Raw genomic sequence first — 21,047 nt, forward strand, 5'->3', positions numbered from 1 at the left:
ATAAGTCGATTTAAATTCTATTTAAAAAAATTAATTATTAAGTATTCATAAAATTAATAGAATTTAAAAATAATAAATAATAGAAGATATATAGAAATAGAAAATTAACCATTAAGTAAAACTTGAATTGTAGTTGGACTGACTTAGACATAATCCAAAGTTTGATTTGAACTTGTGATAGGACTCCTTTTATTTTAAAATAGTGAGTTTAATATAATTACTTGCTCTCATTTCTTATTGGGTATGATGGTTTATGATGGTTCTTGATTCAGTTTTACAATGGATGATTGCTCTTTCTTGCGTTTCACTGTTTCAGTGCTCTTTTAATTTGCATGGTTTTTAAAATCGATCCGAAGTCCGAACCGAATGGTCAGCCTGTGCTGATAAAAAACAAATAAAAAAAAAAGGTCAAAACTGTTCAAACGGTTTGCTGACCAAAATCAATGTTTTTTTTTGAGAAAATCTGGATGATTGTTCTTTCTTTCATTTCACTGTTTTAGTGCTCCTTTAATTTGCATGGTTTTTAAAACCGACTTAGAAACTGAATCGGTCAAGGGTCCGGTTACCGGGTCGAACGGTCCAACCGTTCGAACTAAATGATCAGCCTGTTCTAACAAAAAAATTAAAAAAGTAAAAAAATAAAAAGCGGGCAAAACCGTTTGAACAGTTAACTGCTTGGTTCAGCAGTTTATTGACCAAAATCAACGTTTTTTTTTTAGAAAATCCGGTTTAGAGGGAAATGGAACCGGTCACCTAATCAGTTCCTAGTTTTTCTGGTCCAACCGTCCGGTCCGGTCTGGTCCGATTTTGAAAACCATGTTAATTTGGCATGAAATAGTTGATTATTCTCAGAAGAAAAAATAAGAGTAAGAGTAAGAGGAAGAAGGAAGAAAACTTACTTTCATTGACCATTAATCCAATCCATTCCCATCTAATAGAAACAATGAAATGATCTCAATCACCATGAGAAAGAAACAATGTTTTTTGAATCTCACAAAGAATGTCTCTCATTCTCTTTGCATATTGTCATGGAATGTAGAGCAACATAATGAGCTTGAACTCCTCAAAATCAAGCTACTCATCCGAATTGGTATCGAACCTACAAATAATTTGCTCGCAGACCCCATCGTTCTCTGACTACAGGTCAAGTCTCACCAGCACACTTTGAAGCTCCTAATAGAGCTCGAGTTTGAATGAAAATCCTAGTGATTTCATTGATTGAACAATAGATATTTATACATGTATTTTGGAAGAGATAAGTTACAAAGATAAGAGTTAGTGGTTAATTAGGATAAGAATCTATAACAACAATGGGATAAACACTATCCCTAGACAGCCCCCTCAAGGTCAATGGGGGTTGATAGACATTGAGCTTGAGAGTGAGGTCCATAAACCATGAATAAGGTAAGGCTTTAGTGAGGATATCAGTCATCTGATCAAAATTAGAGATGTATTATAGTGGATGATAATAGATTGATCAACAACCTTCTCTCAGATAAAAATGAATATCAAGAGATCAATGTGTTTAGTATGGGAACGCTGAACAGGATTAGAAGCAAGAAATTTGACACCCATGTTATCACACCATAAAGTAGCAAGTTAAGAGGAGGAAAGCCAAGCTCAAAGAGGAGCATCTTTAACTAGAGGACTTCAACAGCAGTAGAAGCAAGGCATTGATATTCAACCTCCGTACTGGAATGAGAGAAAACCGGTTGTTTCCAAGAACTCCAGGAGATGAGATTAGGACCAAGAAAAATTGCATAACTACTCTAGAGCGGCGATCAATAGGGCAACCAACCTAGTCAACATCAGAGAAGCTAGAGAGAGAGAACACAAGGGACAAAGAAATAATCCATGAGTAATCATACACTTCAAATAGTGTAGATTCTCTATAATACTACGAAATTGAGTGGGGTTGTTCAATAAATCTCCACTATCAACAGAAAGTCGAGTAGAGGAAGCCATCGGAGTGAAGGCAGGTTTTGTTTCATACATATGAACCTGTACCAGTAAATCATGCATATACTTGTGTTGAGAGATGAATACCATCTTGAGTGTGATGCATCTCAATACCCAGAAAGTAATGAGCAGGACCAAGATTTCTAAGAGCAAACTAGGATGATAACTCAGAAATGAGAGAAGAGATGGTAGTGGAACTAGAGCCAGTAATTAGTATGTCATCAACATTTACAAGTAAAGTAATCATTTTGGAGTTACATCATGTAATGAAGAGAGAGGTGTCATCCCTTGACTCAACAAATTGGAAAGAGAGGAGAAAATTGCAAAGTCAAGTGAACCAATAACGAGGTACTTGTTTGAGGCCATATAAACTCTTGTGAAGTCGCACGCATGGTTAGGGAATTGGGGATTAGTGAAGTCACTAGGTTGTTTCATAAATACTTATTCATCAAGGACACCATGAAGAAAGGCATTGCTAACATCTAATTGGTGAATATCCCATTGAAAGGACAAGGCGAGTGAGAGAATGGGCCGAATAGTTATAGGCTTAACTACTGGGCTGAACGTCTCAACTTGCTTCAATGCTAGAAAGAAATTCAGCCACATTAAGTATGAGAGATGTTGGTGGAATACACATGAACTTCATGAATTTCTATACAACGGAAGAGGATCCATTCTGATGTTGAGGTAATTAGAGTTGTCTAGACTTATGCTGCAAGAGTGTAGTAGGATTAATTGCCAAATTGATGATGATGAGGTGTATGAGGCACTAAGAAGAGAGCATAGCAAGATGTTCCGAGAACATCTTCTAGAAGAAGTATTTAGATGTAGAATTGATTTCCTTCATCTCATGACTGGAGTTGCCAAACTGAACTTTTATGGCTGTAGTTTTGGAAACCTTGGAAATTCTGGAAACCAAGGTATTTTCATAAATTCAGATGGGAAGATTCATTATACCCAGTGCTCATATCTGATTTGTTATGGAACAACAATTAGAGCTAAGACTTTGCATTATTGCAGTAGTTGAGGTTCATGCTCTCCCTTGACTTTCAAAGGTTGAAGGTGGAGGATGACTCTCAAAATGGCCATCAGACGGATGAACAATGTAGAGAAAGGGCTGTAGCAATTGAGGCACCATATTGAAGAAGGTAAAGCTCTTGCGTCTATAGTGAATATCTTACTCATTTGAGCAAGGATGTTAGTTAACGAATTTAAAAAGAAAGTGGTCCTTGGTGATTCTTATAAATATGTTGGAATTTTGAGTGAAGTGAAAGATTTCCATGCTTAATGCTGAACCCTTGTAAGACTATAGCTTCAATTGTGAAAAATCCAACCTCTTTGGTAAAGTAACTTATGGAGTCTAGAAAATGACTTTCAGGTGATTCTAGTTTGAATTAACCGAATTTGATAACTGAATTTATATATCAAATAAAAAGAAAGGATTAACGGAATCTGATAATTGCTTTACTAGTTATGGGACTAATCACTTAGAAACAATCATAAGCTATTGTTTGAATTTTAAAATATATATTTTGTGTAGAGTCATGGATCGGAAAACAATCTCTACGCCTCTCATGATGCTTCGCCAGCAAACCCGGTAAGTCATCCCAACTTTATTTTTATTTTCCATGCACTTATAATTTTTTGGCATGAAAATAATATTCTATTTTTATTGTCTTCTACAAGACACCCAACAACTTGGATTAGGAGTATCTCATGCACGTGAAAAAAAGTTAGGAGAGGGAAAGAGCATCTCATGCACTTCAAACAAATCAGGAAAGGAAAGGAAAGGAAAGGAGCGTCTCGTCAAACAAGTCGAGAGAGGAAAAGGGGGAATCTGAAGGGGAAGAAGAAAGTCCTTTTTAAATGATGTATAATTTTTCATTTTTTGGTTTCAAATATACAACTATCAAATATTTTATTGTAAAAAAGATTGTTGGGCTTAAAGATTATTTAAAGTTTAATATGTAAGTTTATTTTTAATATTTTAAAAATACAATAAAACCAACCGCTTCCATAATATTTTAAAAACCAACCCTGACCTATTTTTCTCTAGTGTGGCTGGTATGGCTGGTATGTGGTTCAACCATCCAGAATAACCTGTGATGTGATAAATAAATAATAATATATAACCATATAACTATATACATAATTTCATGGATGCCATACATGTACATAAATATAGGAGTTATACCTGTTTATAAACATATATTATAACAATAAAATCAAAATAAATCCAAAATTATTATTAACCATTAACAACTTAATTTTGTATGAGAGAACGAGAAGTCTATAGTTCATATACAGAAAGGCTCAAGGAATCGTTAAGTAGCATCATTCTCTTGAATTCCTCAAAATCAAGCAACCCATCCGAATTGGTATCAAATTCAGAGATCATACTCCGGCAACTGCATCCACTCCTCTCCTCCCAGAGTCCAAGGCTGGACAAAACCTTCTGAAGCTCTTCACAGGATATGAATCCATCCTTGTTCAGGTCAAACACCTTGAACGCCTCGACAAGGTCCTTTTCTTCATCTCCCTCAAAGCCAGCTGCAGGCTCCGCCCCGTCTGGCCTCGATATCTGCTCATAGAAGAAGATGAACTCTTGCAGGTCTAATCTCTCTCGTCCCACGATGGATTCGAGCTCGTCAGGGCCAGTTCGGATGCCAACCTTGTCCAGGAGCCAGCTGAGCTCGCCGAGACTAACGTAGCCATCGTCGTTCTGGTCCAGCTTCTTGAATATCCTGTGCAAGTCAACGGACTTGAGGCTAGCCATGCGGCAGCAGGAGTCATCAGAATTCAGGAACAATATGGAACAGGTGGCACTGCATTTGCAGCCTTGCACACATATTCCGTATGCAAAGCTTCTGTATAAATAGAGGTGCAATGGGGATGATGAAATTTAGGCGAAATTTCCACTTTGTTCTAGCTAGTACCGCATTGAGTACGAAAGTTGACATGATGAAAAAGTCGGCAAGGAAATTTCGGAGAAGCTTCTCAAGAGTTTAAGGGCCGTTTCTCTGCCGGTCAGTCTACATCTATGGACCACAACAACGTAACGTATATGAAAGATTGGTGCCCGAATTAACATAACTGAAGTAGGAGAAACCATTCAGGGGAAAAATCTTATCTTTTTATTGGTTTTCTTGTGGCAAAGAACAGGTTAGGGTTAAGTACTCTGCAACCCTATGCAGAATTCTAAATCACAGCCCCCCCCCCCCCTATAAACTACATACTGCCCATGAATTTGGCATCAATTCACACTCAGAATTCTAACCTAGACTGATCAGTCATTCTCCTTTTTTTTTACAAGAATTTACTCAGATAATCATTTTAGTTTTGAGTAGGGATGATAATTTTTCCCATGATCCCCAACCGTGGGGTTGAGGATGGGAACCCCCAAACCCAATATATATTAGGGTAAAATAAAAAAACCTCCCCTAAAGTTTTTGGCAGTCATAAAATCCTCCCCTATAGTTTCATTTTAACATATACCACCTCTGAACTTTTTAGAAACTCGACAAAAACCTCCCTTCTGTCACCGTCCTAGACGGTAAATGTTAGACTGATTCACCAGATTTTTTTCAAATACTCATTCTACTCTTTTATAAATTATTTTACATGCAAAATTACTGAAATAACCTGCTTGAACTCAACAAAAACATCCTTGAACGATCATCTCAGTAATTTTACATACAATACAAAATTACTGAAATATGTATTTTTGTTGAGTTAAAATGGGATCATTTCAGTAATTTTGAATGCAAAATAATTTATAAAAGGGTAGAATGGGTATTTGAAAAAAAAACTAGTGCATCAGTCTAATGTTTTCCATCTGGGACGATGATAGAAGGGAGGTTTTTGTTGAGTTTCTCAAAAGTTCAGGGGAGGTATTTGTTAAATGAAACTATAAGGGAGGTTTTTATGATTGTCAAAAACTTTAGGAGAGGTTTTTGTATTTTACCCTATATATTAAAATAATATAATTTATATATTAAATTTTTTTTTCTATTTTAAGTAAATTTATTTTTCAAAAAAATACTGTTAATTAAAAAATTTTTGGGATTTGGATCCCATGGAGAACCCATTTCCATTGGGAATCAGGGATGGAGCATAACTTTTCTCCCCGATGAGGATAGGGGTTGGGGATAAGGATTTATTTCAAAGTTAAAATCGGAAACAAAGAATGTAATCCCAACCCGAACCAACCTTGTTGCCATTCCTAATTTTGAGTTTTGAAATGCAAAAACTAAAAATGGGCCAAGAAGTGTTTTGAGCATTTGATAAGAATTACTTACAAAAACAATAATATCATTGATCTTGCTAGCAGCAGATCGGACTCTAGTTTAAAACCAAAGTGCTTTTGAAAAACACTAATCCTGAAACCATCCAAACTCGACATTAATTAATCATTTGCAAAAGCTTTAAGCATCAAAGGAGCTTCATTGAAGTTTCATTTAAAGTAAAAAGCATTTTGAAGCTGCTTCCACCCAAAGCTCAAATGGAACCTAGACGGCTAGACCGAGGTGCAACTTTTCTTTCTCTGTTTTTTAGACAGAGGTGCAACTTGGGCGGGCTCGAGTTGAGGAATTGTTAAAATTTCAATGGGCCTAGTTTAAAAGCCCAAAAATGCAAATTCTTCTAGTCGTAGTGGAGACTAGAGATAGAATTTGGGGAATTCACATCTGTGCCCCACAAGGCCCCCCCAACATCCCCGCCGTGTGTTGGGAACATCTCCTGATGATGTACCAGAAATGATGATGTCATCATCAGGAGATATTCCCAATACACGGCGGGGATGTGCTGTGCGACGTTGTGGGGTGCCCCCTTGTGAGGGGGCAGATCTGAACTCAAATTTGGGGGTCTTGGTGTGGTTCGAAGGAGGCTATGGTAGCCCATTTACCTAAAAAAAACATAGAAAGAACGGAGGATTTTCTTGTAATTCTTTGAGATCCAGCAAATGCCAAATTGCCCATCCACTTTCTCCCTTGTAATAATAATTTTCATTTTGTCAAATCTCTAAAAAACTTATGCTCGTTTGTGGAAGGAGGGAGAGGTTCCCTCAAGTGAAAGATATAGCCCTTGAGAGAATCTTAAGCCTTCGTTTGGTGGTGCTTAATTTTAAGCATTTAACGGAAAAGCACTTATTTTAGGTTGGAACCACACCAATAAGCACATATCTTACTAGTAAATGTGTAACAAGTTTAAATAGCAATGATAATTTTAATATCCTTTTTAGAATCCATTAAAAAAGATAAGTAATTAAAGCATGATGTGTTAGTGAAATTAAACTTTGTAATTTATTTGCTTTGTTAATAAAAGTATTACTTATTTTTCATATTTATTTTTGTTTAATATGATAAACATATAATATTAGAGACGTATACAATTTTTCTGACAAATTTCTGTGTTTTGTATAATTTTTCTATTTTTATTTTTATAATTACTTTTAAAAACAATTCTTGCTGTTTATCAGACTTATCTTTGTTTAATATGACAAATTTATAGTATTTGAGATAGTCAAATTTTTCTATATTTCTGTTTTTGTAATTCTATCTATTATTTAATTTTATTCTTTAGCTTTATAACATTATTGGTTGATCCATTTTACCCAAATGATTGGACTGCTAGGCTGCAAGTTGTGCAGGTTGGCCTGAGTTTATGTTCAACATAGGCTGAACCCTATGCATTGGGCCTAAGGCTCAAGCCCAAGGCTTAAACCCATTTTTAATAACCTCAAAATTTTGGTTTTTTTTTTCGAGAACTTTTTGAAAAAGCACTTATTGTGTTCCTGGCCCATCTTGGCCCACCATGTCATTTTCAAAATACTTATACTACCTCCATTTGAAAAAAAGGCACTTTTTCACCAAACACTCATAAGCATTAATCATGATAAGCACTTATCCAATAAGTACTCCCAAACAAGGTGACCTTATACAATTAGGGCCAAGCTAGGATTCTAGAATTCGGTGGGGTCATCGAGAATCTAATCTATAACTTGATTTGATATTAGATAAATATTTTGATATTTCAAAAATTAAAAAATAAACATACAAAATATAAAGGAGTCAAGAGCATAAAGGAATTATAACATGGGAGATAATTGGTAGATTGGTATTGTATTGCCATTGTTTTTTGGATTGATCAATACAAATTTATTGTGTTAGAGATTGAAATGTTTTGAAAACGTTTTGAGTTGATCAATACAAATTTCTATTTTTACCTAAAACGTCAAATTTAATGTTTACCGCACATGCATTTTTCTAGTTAAAATGACACTTTTTAGGATGTTGCAACACATATTTCTCATAAACTTTTATTCATCAACCCAAATGCAATGTCACTATACCAAAGACCCCATGGACACTCCAAGAGTAAGACTTCCCATACTTTGCCTCCAATGCAGTTATCATTTTTGCCATATGGTTGCTGCCTATTATTACTCATTTCCATTTCTCTTATTATCCATATTTCATTTTACTCTTCTTCCTCCTTCAATCAACACTATCTAATGGCCTAATCATCAAAGATTAAATGTATGTTCAAATATCCAATTCAAATTGGGAGATCTTGGAATGGTGGTCACTAGAGGATAATGCCCACTTGAACAAAAGTCTGTGGAACTTAAGTGATGAAAGGTGATTTGGCCCGACCTAGCGAAAAGGGGACACACGGATACGATCTAACCAAGAGATGTCAGTTCATCCTAGCAAGATTAATTCGCAACAATTGAGCTTGAGTATTTAGTCACCTCGGCACAAGGGCCACCTTGGTGCAGGATCACCTCGGCACTCAATCCAGTTTGGAACTAAAAGACTGAAGTATCGGCTCGGGGCTACTGATTTGGACCGTCACGTAATGATCCCGGAAGTCTCTCCAACAAACTCTGAACCTCATGGGATCACGCCACGTAACGGTAGGCCTTATCTTCTCCCTACCCGGTTTGGGCGGAATTGATAATCTTTATTAATTGATAACGTTAATCCCCAATTAAAGCATAAACGGATCCCATCAGGACGAAGATCTCGGAACCGATCCACAAAACCTGCGAGGGCTCAACTATATAAAGGCACCAACCCCAATGACACAAGGTACGCGTGATTTTTCTACTCTTTAGCGCTCTAGCTCTCTAAGCTCTCAAAGCTTTTCAACTCGCATCAGTTTACTGACTTAAGCATCGGAGCGACCTCGCCGAGTTAGCCACCCCGGGTTCTCTAATCCTTTCTTGCAGATTCATCTATCTCGCTGCCTGACTAGAAGCCAAATCATCCTCCAGCAGGGAGTAGTCAGATCACGCTACATCAATTGGCGTCGTCTATGGGAACTCGATCAAAAAGTCATCCCTCTTACAAGCTATCAACCTTCTGAATCAATGGCATCTTCTAGTCACGCCGGACAGAGCAGTGAGATGAATGTCTCTGGGGGACAACCTCTCCTTCCTTCAGTGTGCATTCGCCAATTCACCATCCCGCTTACTGCGGCTGGGGTTCCAACACAGACCATGCCACCAAACACCACACAGGTGAATGCCCCACTTCCTCCAGTGGTAGGCGCAACCTTTTTTGAGCCGTCTGTGGTTCCCCCCGGAGTTGGACAATCACAATTTGACGACCTGGTGCAGTGTGTGCGGGCCATCCAGGTCCAAATGCAGCAAGTTCAACAATTCCAACAGTACCAACAGTACATGCTCTACTAGCAATACCAGCAACAGTTCCCCCCATTGCCACAAAGCTAGCAGTTTGTTCCACCTCGGCTCCCAGGGGCCTAGCAAAATCAAAACAGACCTCGCGTGAACCAAGACATCATTCGATCTCCCCACCAAGGCAAAGAGACTTCGCAATTCCCAGTTCCTTCCAGGAGTCAAGTCTCACCCCGCGGGAGGAGAGATGGTCAGATCACCCCACCTTCTTCGCAAGGGAACCTCGAAAACAGATCCGGAGATGCTCAACCTAACAGGGCCAGTCTTCCTCGGCATTCACAACAAGAAGCTGGGTCACTCGCAGGTAACTGGTTCGGAGTTCTGGGTGCGAACTCAAGGCAAAGCCTCTCCGTCCATGATAGCCAACCCAGAATCCCATGAGGAACCAGGAGCTACCCCGTGGCAAAACAGTACCGGAGCATACCGAGATCAGCAGCACCAATGCCGAGCCGATAAAGAAGCAACAACAGAGGCGTCGCAAGGAAGGTCGTACTTCAACTCAAAACAATCAGCCAATAAGACCAAATTAACAAGAACATGCTAAAGGTAAGGAGGAGGCAAGCTCGATAGCAACAAAGGTCACTCCTCCCCTACTTTTCGGGTCATCTCCCCTGTCTCCCGAGTTCTTGGCGACCCCGATGCCCAAAGATTTCAAAATGCCTCCCCTGGACAAATATGACGGGTCTTTTGATCCTAATGGTCATGTTAACTCCTTCCAGTCCTAGATGCACCTAGCTGGGGCTAACGAGTCTTGCATGTGCATGGCATTCTCCACCACTTTCAAGGGGGTAGTCCGGACATGGTACCAAAACCTCGCGCTGGGATCGATCAAGAGTTGGGCGCAGTTCGCTGAGTTGTTTACCTCGCATTTCATCACCAGCAAGAAGTGTCTGAGGTCATAGGAGAGCCTCCTCAACATGGTTCAGAGAGAAGGGGAGTCGATTAGAAGCTACATCAAACGCTTCAACGACACCTACTTGCAGTTCCCTGACTTAGACCTGGCAGTAAGACTCACGGCAACCAAGAAGGGAATAACTCACAGAGAGTTTAAATGGCATGTGGTGTCCAATAAACCTAAAGACATCATAGAATTCCTCAAACTAGCTGACCAGTTCATTGGAACCGAAGAGGAAATGAACCAGAAGACTGATAACCCGATAGAAAAAATAAAAAGAGACAATGACAATGCAGGTAATGATGGGCACAAAAGAAGAAAGAGTAAGTCCCCGAGCAGAGGAGGAAACAAGTCTAGAAGCCAATCTCAATTTGGGATCTCACAAGTCCGGCCGACGCTCTAGGACCACACCTGTTGAAAGGACGAACTACACACCTCTCAACGCTAAGCAAGGAGAAATCCTAATGGCCATCAAGGACTCCTCCTTTGTCAAGTGGCCTCCTAGGTTGAGGGGAGATCCCGTAACAAGAAATAGGAACGTCCACTGTCACTTCCATAGAGTCCATGAGCACAGTACAAAAGAACTGCAAAAACCTCTACGACGAGATAAAAGAGCTCATCCATCGCGAATACTTGAAAATTTTCGTATAGCGAGAAGAAAGAAGTTAGGCAGATTGGAAAGCAGACCAGTAGGGGGACCAGAGAAGGAATGCCCTCGAGTCCAGCAACAAGCAGAATGAGCCACCGCCACAGTAGTTGCCTGAAGAAAGACTGATCCACAGAGTAATCAATATGATTACTGGCAGGCCCATCATCGCAGGGTGTACTTTAGCAGCCAGACGATCCTCAGTCCGCAAGCTAGAAAACAAGGAGCAGAACTAGCCAAAGCGACCTCGACTTGAAGAGCCAATTTACTTCACAGAGGATAACGTGCGCGGGATCCAATATCCTCACAATGACACTTTGGTGATAAAACTGAGGCTCAACGACTTCGAAGTCAAGTGCATCCTGGTGGACTCGGGTAGCTTGGCAGACATATTGTTCAATGACACTTTCGACAAACTGCAGCTCCAGAAAAGCGACCTAAAGCCGATAGATACTCCCCTGGTAGGCTTCAACAGCAAGGAGGTCAGACCTCTCGGGTGAGTCTCAGTACTTGTAGAGGCCAACACATGGCCAAATATAGTGAGGTTCGAGCACATGTTTCTAGTAGTCACAACTCCCTTTCCTTACAATTCCATAGTAGGTCGACCCATTATGCATGCCCTACGTGTGGTAGTATCCACCTACTTCTAGCAATGAAGTTCCCAATGAACTATGGGGTAGGAGTTGTGTAAGGCGATCAGCTCGAATCTCGCAAGTTCTACATAGCCACTCTCAAGGGGAAAGCAAAGCTAGTGGCTAACATCGAGCTCGAGTGACCAACGAAGTATGCCGACGAACGAGCTGCACCAACAGAGGAGACAGTCCATATCCCAGTCTCAACCGATGACCCAACCAAGACTCTCCCGATCGACACTTCAATCGAGGAGCCACTTCGCTCTCAGTTGGTAAGCTTCTTACTGCAAAATTTAGATATATTTGCTTGGCCGCGATAGAGATGCCCGTGATAGATTCCAAGGTTCTAACTCATAACTTAAATACCGATCCCTTAGTCAGGCCAGTTAGACAAAATAGCACAACCTCGCCCTAGAACGTTGGAGGATAGTTGATGAAAAGGTCGGGAAGCTCTTAATGGCAGACTTCATCAGGGAAGTCCATTACCTAAGTTGGGTAGCTAACCCAGTTCTGGTAAAAAAGGCCAATGACAAGTGGCGCTTATGCGTCGATTACATTGACCTGAATAAAGCCTGCCCGAAAGAATGCTTCCCGTTGCCTAAGATCAACCGCCTAGTGGACGCGACCTCAGGGCATGAGTTGCTGAGCTTCTTTGACGCCTATTCCGGTTACAACCATATTAGGATGGACCCTGCTGATGAAGAAAAGATTGCTTTTATAACTGAGCCTGGGCTGTATTGCTACAAGGTCATGTCCTTTGGACTAAAAAATGCTGGGGCAACCTTTTAAAGACTTGTAAACAAAATTTTTGAGCCGCTAATCGGCAATAAAGTCGAATGCTATGTTGATGACATGGTCATGAAGAACCAGTATTCAAATTTTTTGCTAGATGATTTGCAAAGCATTTTCCAAACTTTACGAAATTATAATATGAAATTAAATCCCAACAAGTGTGTTTTCAGGGTCACGTCGGGTAAATTTTTGGGTTATATAGTCAACCAACGTGGCATCGAAGCCAACCTGGAAAAAATAAAGGCCATCTTAGATATGAGACCACCTCGCAAACTAAAAGAGGTTTAGAGGCTGAATGGCCGGATAGCCGCCCTGAGCCATTTTATGTCCAAGTCAGCAGATTGCTGCCTACCCTTTTTTAAAGCCATAAAAAAGAGTAAAGACTTCGAGTGGGCTACAGAGTGTCAGCTCGCCTTTGACAAGCTAAAAAGATACTTAGCTAGCACCCCTGTTTTGACCCGACCCGAGGAAGAGGATGTATTAAAGTTGTACCTCTCCGCGAGTGATGAGGTGGTCAGATCGGTATTGATCAAATACGTAGATCGGGTCCAACGATCCATTTACTTTGTTAGCAAATTTTTGCAGGATGACGAAACAAGGTACCCATAGATCGACAAACTGGTGTACATGCTAGTCATAGCAGCTCACAAGTTTTGTCCATACTTCCAAGCCCACACCATCATCGTCCTCACTAACAAGCCTCTAGGACAGATCTTGTTGAAGCCCAAGGTGTCTGGCAGATTGACGAAGTGGGCCATCGAACTAAGTGAGTACGACATCCAGTATGAACCTCGGACGGCTATCAAAGCCCAAGCCTTGACCGACATTGTGGCAGAATGTACATTCAGTAATGCTCTGAGCTGGTCGAGCTCGAATAGACGATGGAAGCATCAACTAGTGCGATACCTGTCCCGGTCAGAGCATGTCCAACCTGGGACGAGGAGCCCATGATTCTCCACGTTGACGGCTCGTCCAACCAACAAGGAAGTGGTGCATGAATAATTCTGTATGGCCCAAGCGAGGTGAAGCTAGAATAAGAACTCCTGTTTGGGTTTGCGACATCGAACAACGAAGTAGAGTACAAAGCATTGGTCGTCGGGCTCACCCTAGCAAGGGAAATGAAGGTAAAGCACCTCGTCATATGCAGCGACTCTCAGCTCGTAGTCAACCAAGTCAGTGGCGAGTATGAAGCCCACGACCCCATTATAGCTGTTTACTTGGCCAAAGTTAGGGAGATCCTGCGCGGCTTCATTTCTTACTTCATCAGACAGATTTCGAGGTCCGAGAATGTTGAGGCCGATGCCTTGTTTTGATTAGCCAGTACAAGCTGCAACACCATGCGGACCATGTACATAGAGAACTTACCTCGGCCTAGCATTCTCTAGGGGGCAGGAGAGGTTGCTCCTATAGTACAAGCAGAACCGAGCTGGATCAACCCACTCATGAGTTACCTGCTTCACGGGACCCTCCCTGCAGAACACAATGCAGCCCAAAGGGTAGAGCGCCAGTCGGCTAAATACGTCATTATAGACAGAAAGTTGTACAGAAGGTCCTTCACTCTCCCCTACATGCACTACTTGCGACCCTCAGAGGCCGAGCATGTACTCTGCGACACCCATGAAGGCTTGTGCGGCGAACACTTGGGGGGCAGGGCTCTCGCATAGAAGGCGTTATGGTAGGGCTACCACTAGGTCACGATGAAGGCAAACACACTCGAGCTCACCAAGAAGTGCGATAAGTGTCAGAGGCACGCTAACATCCATCATTGACATGTTGTCGATCTGAAATACCTCACTTATCCGTGGCCCTTCGCGCAATGGGAAATCGACATACTTGGCCCATTCCCGCCAGCGATAGGACAGAGGAAGTTTCTGGTCGTATCAGTAGACTATTTTACGAAGTGGGTGGAAGTTGAACCTCTAGCAACAATCACAGCCCGCAACATACAAAACTTCTTTTGGAAGAATATAGTGTGTTGCTTCGGGCTACCTCAGGTACTCATCTCCAATAATGGGAAGCAATTCGAGGATATCAAGTTTCAGAATTGGTGTGCCAAAATGGGAATTCAGCAAAATTTCACATCGATGGCACACCCCAGGCGAACGGGCAAGCGAAAGTCACCAATAGGCTATACTTCGCGGGCTAAAAGCTTGCTTAGCTCGAGCCAAAGGATTATGGGTAAATGAACTGCCCAGTGTACTATGGACCTACCGGACTACCATCAAGACTACCACAGGTGAGACTCCCTTTAACCTCACTTATGGCACAGAAATGGTGATCCCAGCAGTGATCGAGGTGCCTACACTACGATTGGAGGCATACAACGAAGAGACGAATGATGATGAGCTCCGTACTAACCTGGACCTAGTGGAAGAAGTACGAGACTTGGCATACATCTGGACTGCAGCTTACCAACAAAGAGTAGCTCAGTACTATAACGCCCGGGTCAAAAAGTGACACTTTCACGTCAGTGACCTAGTTTTTCGAAAGGTTATGGTACCTGAGCTCGGCGTTGGTAAGCTCGGTCAGAACTGGGAAGGTCCATACCGAGTAAGATGGGTATTCGGGGAAGGTACATACGAGCTCAAGACTCTAGAAGGGAAGCAAGTCCTCGAGCATGGAACATCGACAACCTAAGAAGATATTATTTGTGATCACCAAACTGGAGTGAGGACTACGAGTCACTCCCAGGAGCCCAAGGGTCATGATGTCGAGCTGACATAAGATCTCGACACTATGATAAGTTTCAATCGCCTCTTGGGCATGGGTAGCCAAGTCCTAGCCACCTCTTCGGCATAGGCAGACAAGTCCTAATCGCCTCTTCGGCATAGGCAAACAAATCCTAGTCGCCTCTTCGGCATAGGCAAATGAGTTCTCATGCCTAAGGCATGGACAGTTCTGGTACAAACCTTACTATGTCTAGCCCACCTCGGTATATAACAACAGGTTAATCCCATTTGAAGTCAGGCCCGACGGTTTGGCACAGAGGGATAACCGACACCTAAGCGAGTAGCCCATGTGCAGACAGGTCGGGTGTATACCCTACAATGTCCGCCCACCTTGCAATACAATAATGTGAAGTTACCCCTACTTGAAGTCCAGCTCATTAGCTCGACAGTTCGGGGTAACCAACACTTAGAAAAAAACTTCTCCTATTTGGTCTAGTTTGTCTATTCGGGAGTTATCTACACTTGGAAAATTTCTTGCACAGAGAGCCAAAATATTTGTATTTTATTGATGTAAAGATTTGAGTACAAAAAAAAGAACAAAAAAGAGAAACTTTCACTATGAACCGAGCTTAGAGGCTCAGAATATACATCATTAAAGGGCAAAGAAGAGGCACCTAATCACTTTGGGGCTTCTCACCCTTGTCGGAGGCTTCGGCAAGAGGATCCGTCTCCATGTGGCTCTCACCAACATCGGTCTCCTCATCGTCAACAAACAGGTCGTTGTTGCTTTCTGCTTTGGAATTCGAATCTTCAGTAGCTTTGGCAGCCATTTCCTTTGTGATCCTCAAGGTAGTACTGACATTGAGGTCGAGTGGGGGGAACTCGCGTCGGGTCAGCCACCTACTAAGTTTAAAACCTTTATAGTAGCTCACTGTCCCCACCTCGACCATCTCCTTCTAGTACTCTGCCAAAGTCTTGTACTCCTCGACGGCCTTAACCTTGGCCTCCTCCACTGCTTGAAGAAGTATCTCAGTCCGCTCCCTCACATGAGCCTCGAGGTTCTCCACCTCCCTCTTCAACACTGCCTCCCGCTCCATGAGCTCCCTTTTCAAGGCTGCCTCACACTCTTTGAGCACCTTCTTCTCGGACATTAGCAACGTGATCAGTTTTTTCTTAGCCCGCACGTCCATCTTCAGTTGCTTATTATCGTTGCGGGCTAAGTTCAGCTCAATGTGGGCCTTGCAGAAAGTCTCCTCAGCTGTGAGGGCCCGCTTCAAGTTCACCTCAGACTGATGATAAGTCAAGGCATGGATGGCGGAATTCACCTGCCAAGAGAAGAAAACAAGCATCAGCATATAAAAAGCGAAATACAAGACAGATCGAAGAAGACAAGCCCAAAAACTTACCACCATGCAATGAGTAGCCGCTTGGGCTCCGAGCTGGGTAATCGGAAGTTCGGCCCAGCTAGCCACCTCCTCGGCATACACTGCGCCTTTGCTCTTCAGGAGGTCGAATTTCGGAGTCAGAATGCTTCGAGCTACATCGTCGTTGCCTGAAGAAGCGGCAGCTACCGGGGCGGGTTCTGAAGATATAGCCTCCTCGGGCGCGTGGGGCGGGGAGAGCTCGTTTGATTCATCCTCGACCAGGTCTATCATAGGAGTTTGCTCAGCGGTTGATGGCTACTCGAGATCTAGGACTGAAGCCGACAGGGACTCAATGCGAGCTCTTTTTGAATCTCGCTTCTTCTTCCCCTTCTTCATACTCCTAAAGAGTTCGGTTGCAGGGATGTCCATGATAGCTGCAACAAAAATGAACTGTCAGAAACAGTACCGAAATAAAACAAAGGAATTACAATAAACAATGACCTACCAGGACTTAGACCAGCATGTATGAGCTTCTCCTCAGTCACAAAGTCTACGGACTTCAAGCCGAGCTCTGCCCAAGATCGGAGCGCCTCCCTTGTTTTCATGTCCAATTGGACATCGGGGTCCTGGATGGCTGCCCTTCAATGGGTCGTGAAAAGGCCACCCCTCAGTGTTGTGGACCACAAAATAACGCCTTTTCCAGGGCGGGACCTTATTCGGGAGCTCGTGCAAGAGCTTGAAGCTGGGACAAGGTGACAGGTAATAAGTTCGCCTATGCTCGGGCAGAACACAGGATGAGTTCTTCTTAATGGAAAAAATAGAGGAAAAGATGTCGAGGTCGAGAGGAATGTTGTAGTCGTGGAAAAGGGAGATGGTTCCTACTACGTTACCAATGGAGTTTGGGTGTAACTGGTCTATGGTTATGTTGAACAACTTTATGACTTCGACTATCAAAGGGTGAAGTGGAAGATGAAGACCAGCTACAAGTTGTTCCTCAAAGATCACAATCTCGTCGTGACCGTGCTCCCAAGGGAAATTTCCTAAGGGGATACTGTACATGAGGTCATTGGGAAGTCTGTACCAGGCTACTAGGGGTAGGAGCCTGTCAGCCGTCATTGTCGACGAGCCAAAGTTATCTAGCTGTCGACCTCGATGTGAGGTGGAAGCCAGGTCACTAGAGGCCTCTCGCTCCCCCCGGGGTGAATCTACCTTGGGAGGACCACGGATCGCATCCTGACCCGAAGTAACCTCCTCGGTAGGATGAAGATCTACAGTCTGAGCCGAGGTACCCAGCTCGGCTCCAGCGGATTCACCACTCCCATCTAAAAGGCTACCGAAACTAAAGCTAGACATAATGGAAAGACACGAAATTGAAAATGAGAGCTAGGGAAGACTCACCAAAATAAAGATTGGAGAAAGGAAGATGACATCGAAACAACACCGACCTGAAGGACTCGAGCACAACCTCAGATTGAAGATTAGCAGACTTGTGGTGAAGAAAATGAGTCCCTTACCCCCTATTTATAGCCAATGTGTCTGGGAATCAATGGTCGAGATTGTCATGATCCAACGGCTGCTAGGAAAACCGATTGTACGACCCCCGAGGTTGAAATCCATTTAGCGTGTTTTGACATCTGCGGAGTTTATAAAATGGCTTAACGTCCACGCGTACACTTGACGTGACCTGGGTTATTCCTGGTTGAGCCAAGCGACCGAGGTGGTCCGACCAATGATTTGCCCGTCAAACCACCTAGACCTCGTGCCAAATCCACCTAGACTTGTCATGAACTCCCCACACTGGGTTGAGACCCCTGGCTCGGGGAGTGGGGGCAAATGATGAAGGGTGATTTGGCTCAACCTAGTGAAAAGGGGACATGTGGACACGATCTGACCAAGAGATGACAGCTCAACATGGCAAGATTAGTTCGCAACAATTGAGCTCGAGTATTCAGTCACCTCGGCACAGGGTCACCTTGGCGTATAGTAACCCCGGGATCGAGGCACCTCGGCACTCAATCCAGTTTGGAATTAAAAAGACTGAAGTATCAGCTCGAGGCTACCGATTTGGATCGTCACGTCACTTAATTGATAACGTTACTCCCCAATTAAAGTAGAAACGGATCCCATTAGGACAAAGATCCTAGAACCGATCTGCAAAACCCACAAGGGCTCAACTATATAAAGGAGCCGACCCCAATGACACAAGGTAAGCATGGTTTTTCTACTCTCTAGCTCTCTAGCTCTCTAAGCTCTCAAAGCTTTTTCAGCTCGCATCAGTTTACTTGCTTAAGCATCGGAGCGACCTCGCTGGGTTAGCCACCCCGGGTTCTCTGATCCTTTCTTGTAGATTCATCTAGCTCGTTGCCCGACTGGAAGCCAGATCATCCTCCATCAGGGAGTAGTCAGATCACGCTACATCACTAAGCTTTTTTGTTTACCTTGATGCTGCTGGCAAAGACCTCCACCGGTGGTGTTAATGTCTTTTTCATTGTATAAAAAAAATATTTGGCCTCCTTAATTAGTTAATTGGTTTGATTTATTAAATTTGCATGTCATTAATACATTTAAATTTTGATTTGTTAGTTCTTTTTTATATATTTTAATTTACTTTTTATTTCCTTTGCACTATTAAAAGCTTATCTCCTTCTTAATTTCTTATAACAGGTGTTAAAATATAATCATACTATTAAAGGAATAATCTAATCCCTTTCATCTAATCTTAGGAATATATTTTTGATATTTTTTGGTGAATAAAAGAAAAACAAAAAGGGCACTACATACTGGATATTCCCCTGTGACCAGTTGAGACATTAAACAAATGAAAATCAAGTTAATATTTATCTCTATGGCATCCTTTTATACATAAACAAAAGATAAGATTAGATGAACTTTTATAAGAATTAAAAAAAAAATATTGATCATGTCATATAATTTGAACCCAATTATACTAATCAGACGAGGTTGGTCCAAGCACCTAAGTGCTACTATGACTCAGAAATAGGGTTGTCGATGGACTGGATATCGGTCCAATATGAGTCCATTAAGGATGGATCAGGTCCAATCCAATCCATTAAATATTTTGGAGGTTTTTAATGGACCAAATATTGGTTCAACCCAATCAAGTCTTTTTTAAATCCATTACAAATGGATCAGGTCCAATCCAATCCAATTAATCTAGATTGGTCCAATTCAATATGTCTTATTGAACTATCCAACCCATTCACATTGATTTTGATTCAGATGGGTCCAATCCAAACCCAATCCATTAACACCCCTACTGCATAATTAGTAGACTTCACTCTTAAAATCAATAATGTGTTTTGAGTTGAACTCAAAGCTTGCTACTTTGGATTCAATATGTTTGGGCATTTTGGGTTTCACACGAGTATATTTGGGCATTTTTGAAGTGAGACTTTTGTAAAAAGCAGGTGGAAAATGCAACCTAAGTGCTCCATTTGGCAGGGTTTTCATGCAAAATCCTTTGACTTCACAGGGTGGTTACGACATGGATAGCCTATAAATTATGTTTGGCAGAAAATCTGGAAAACCCAAATACACTATAATTCATCAAAAAACTTGTCTTTCTATTGAGGCTTTTTTTAGTGTCTTTCTTCGAAGCGTCTCAAAGAAAGTAATTCAATCAAAATTCAACCCTTCCAAACGAGTCCTATAGTTTTTTGTCATTCAGCTGCTCATATAGTTTTTCATCAATGCTTCTTTTGATAGATTATTAAAGAAACTAAGCTTAATCAAAATCAAAGTTGAGGCCCTCTCAAAAAGGATCCTGGGAATAGGATTAGAACTTACAAACTCAATTTGTTAAATTTGAATAGGCCCAACCAAGGATCCAAGTAGGGATGCAATTTGAACCCAAACCCAATGTAGTTGAAGTTATTTAAATCCAATAATCCAACTTGCAGCCCTAGAGCCGAGCTTGATGCTGGGTAAATTATTCAATTTTGATACTCAATTTGTAGCCCTTGATTGATACCTTAAATTTTGGAAGCTTATAAGTGAAAGGGGTTCAATCATGATACCAAAAAGAACATGATATCGGAAAAGCTTGTAACTAATCAACCTACATCATAAAAGTGAGAACCAATCAGGTGGTATTTATTATGAGGGGTTGATTGGTCAAAGGTCTTCGTTATTATTTTATTCCAGCAGCATAGAATTTCCTTAAGTTATCATCCTAAGAAAGATACATCGGAATGGTAATTGGCACCTTAAACTTAGAAAGACGAACTTTTTAAGGGACCCTTTAATTGGCAAAGCAAGTCAATGGAAGAACAAAGAATCTTCCTTGCATCTGCATTTTTTATTTGGATAAATTATAGGCTAATTGTTAAGGTCATTCGATGGTTGTAGCGGAGATTTGAGATTGAATCTTT

The 21,047-nt window shown here is 41.7% G+C and overlaps 1 pseudogene; it reads right to left on the bottom strand.

Annotated features, from left to right (window-relative positions):
- Positions 1–4,249: 4,249 nt before the first annotated feature.
- LOC148873872 (putative calcium-binding protein CML44 pseudogene) lies at positions 4,250–16,122 on the bottom strand (annotated as a pseudogene).
- Positions 16,123–21,047: the final 4,925 nt, after the last annotated feature.

The sequence above is a fragment of the Nelumbo lutea genome, chromosome 1 (assembly GCF_056320005.1).
Source record: "Nelumbo lutea isolate HS-2025 chromosome 1, American lotus-T2T, whole genome shotgun sequence".
In the NCBI taxonomy this organism is placed as follows: Eukaryota; Viridiplantae; Streptophyta; class Magnoliopsida; order Proteales; family Nelumbonaceae; genus Nelumbo; species Nelumbo lutea.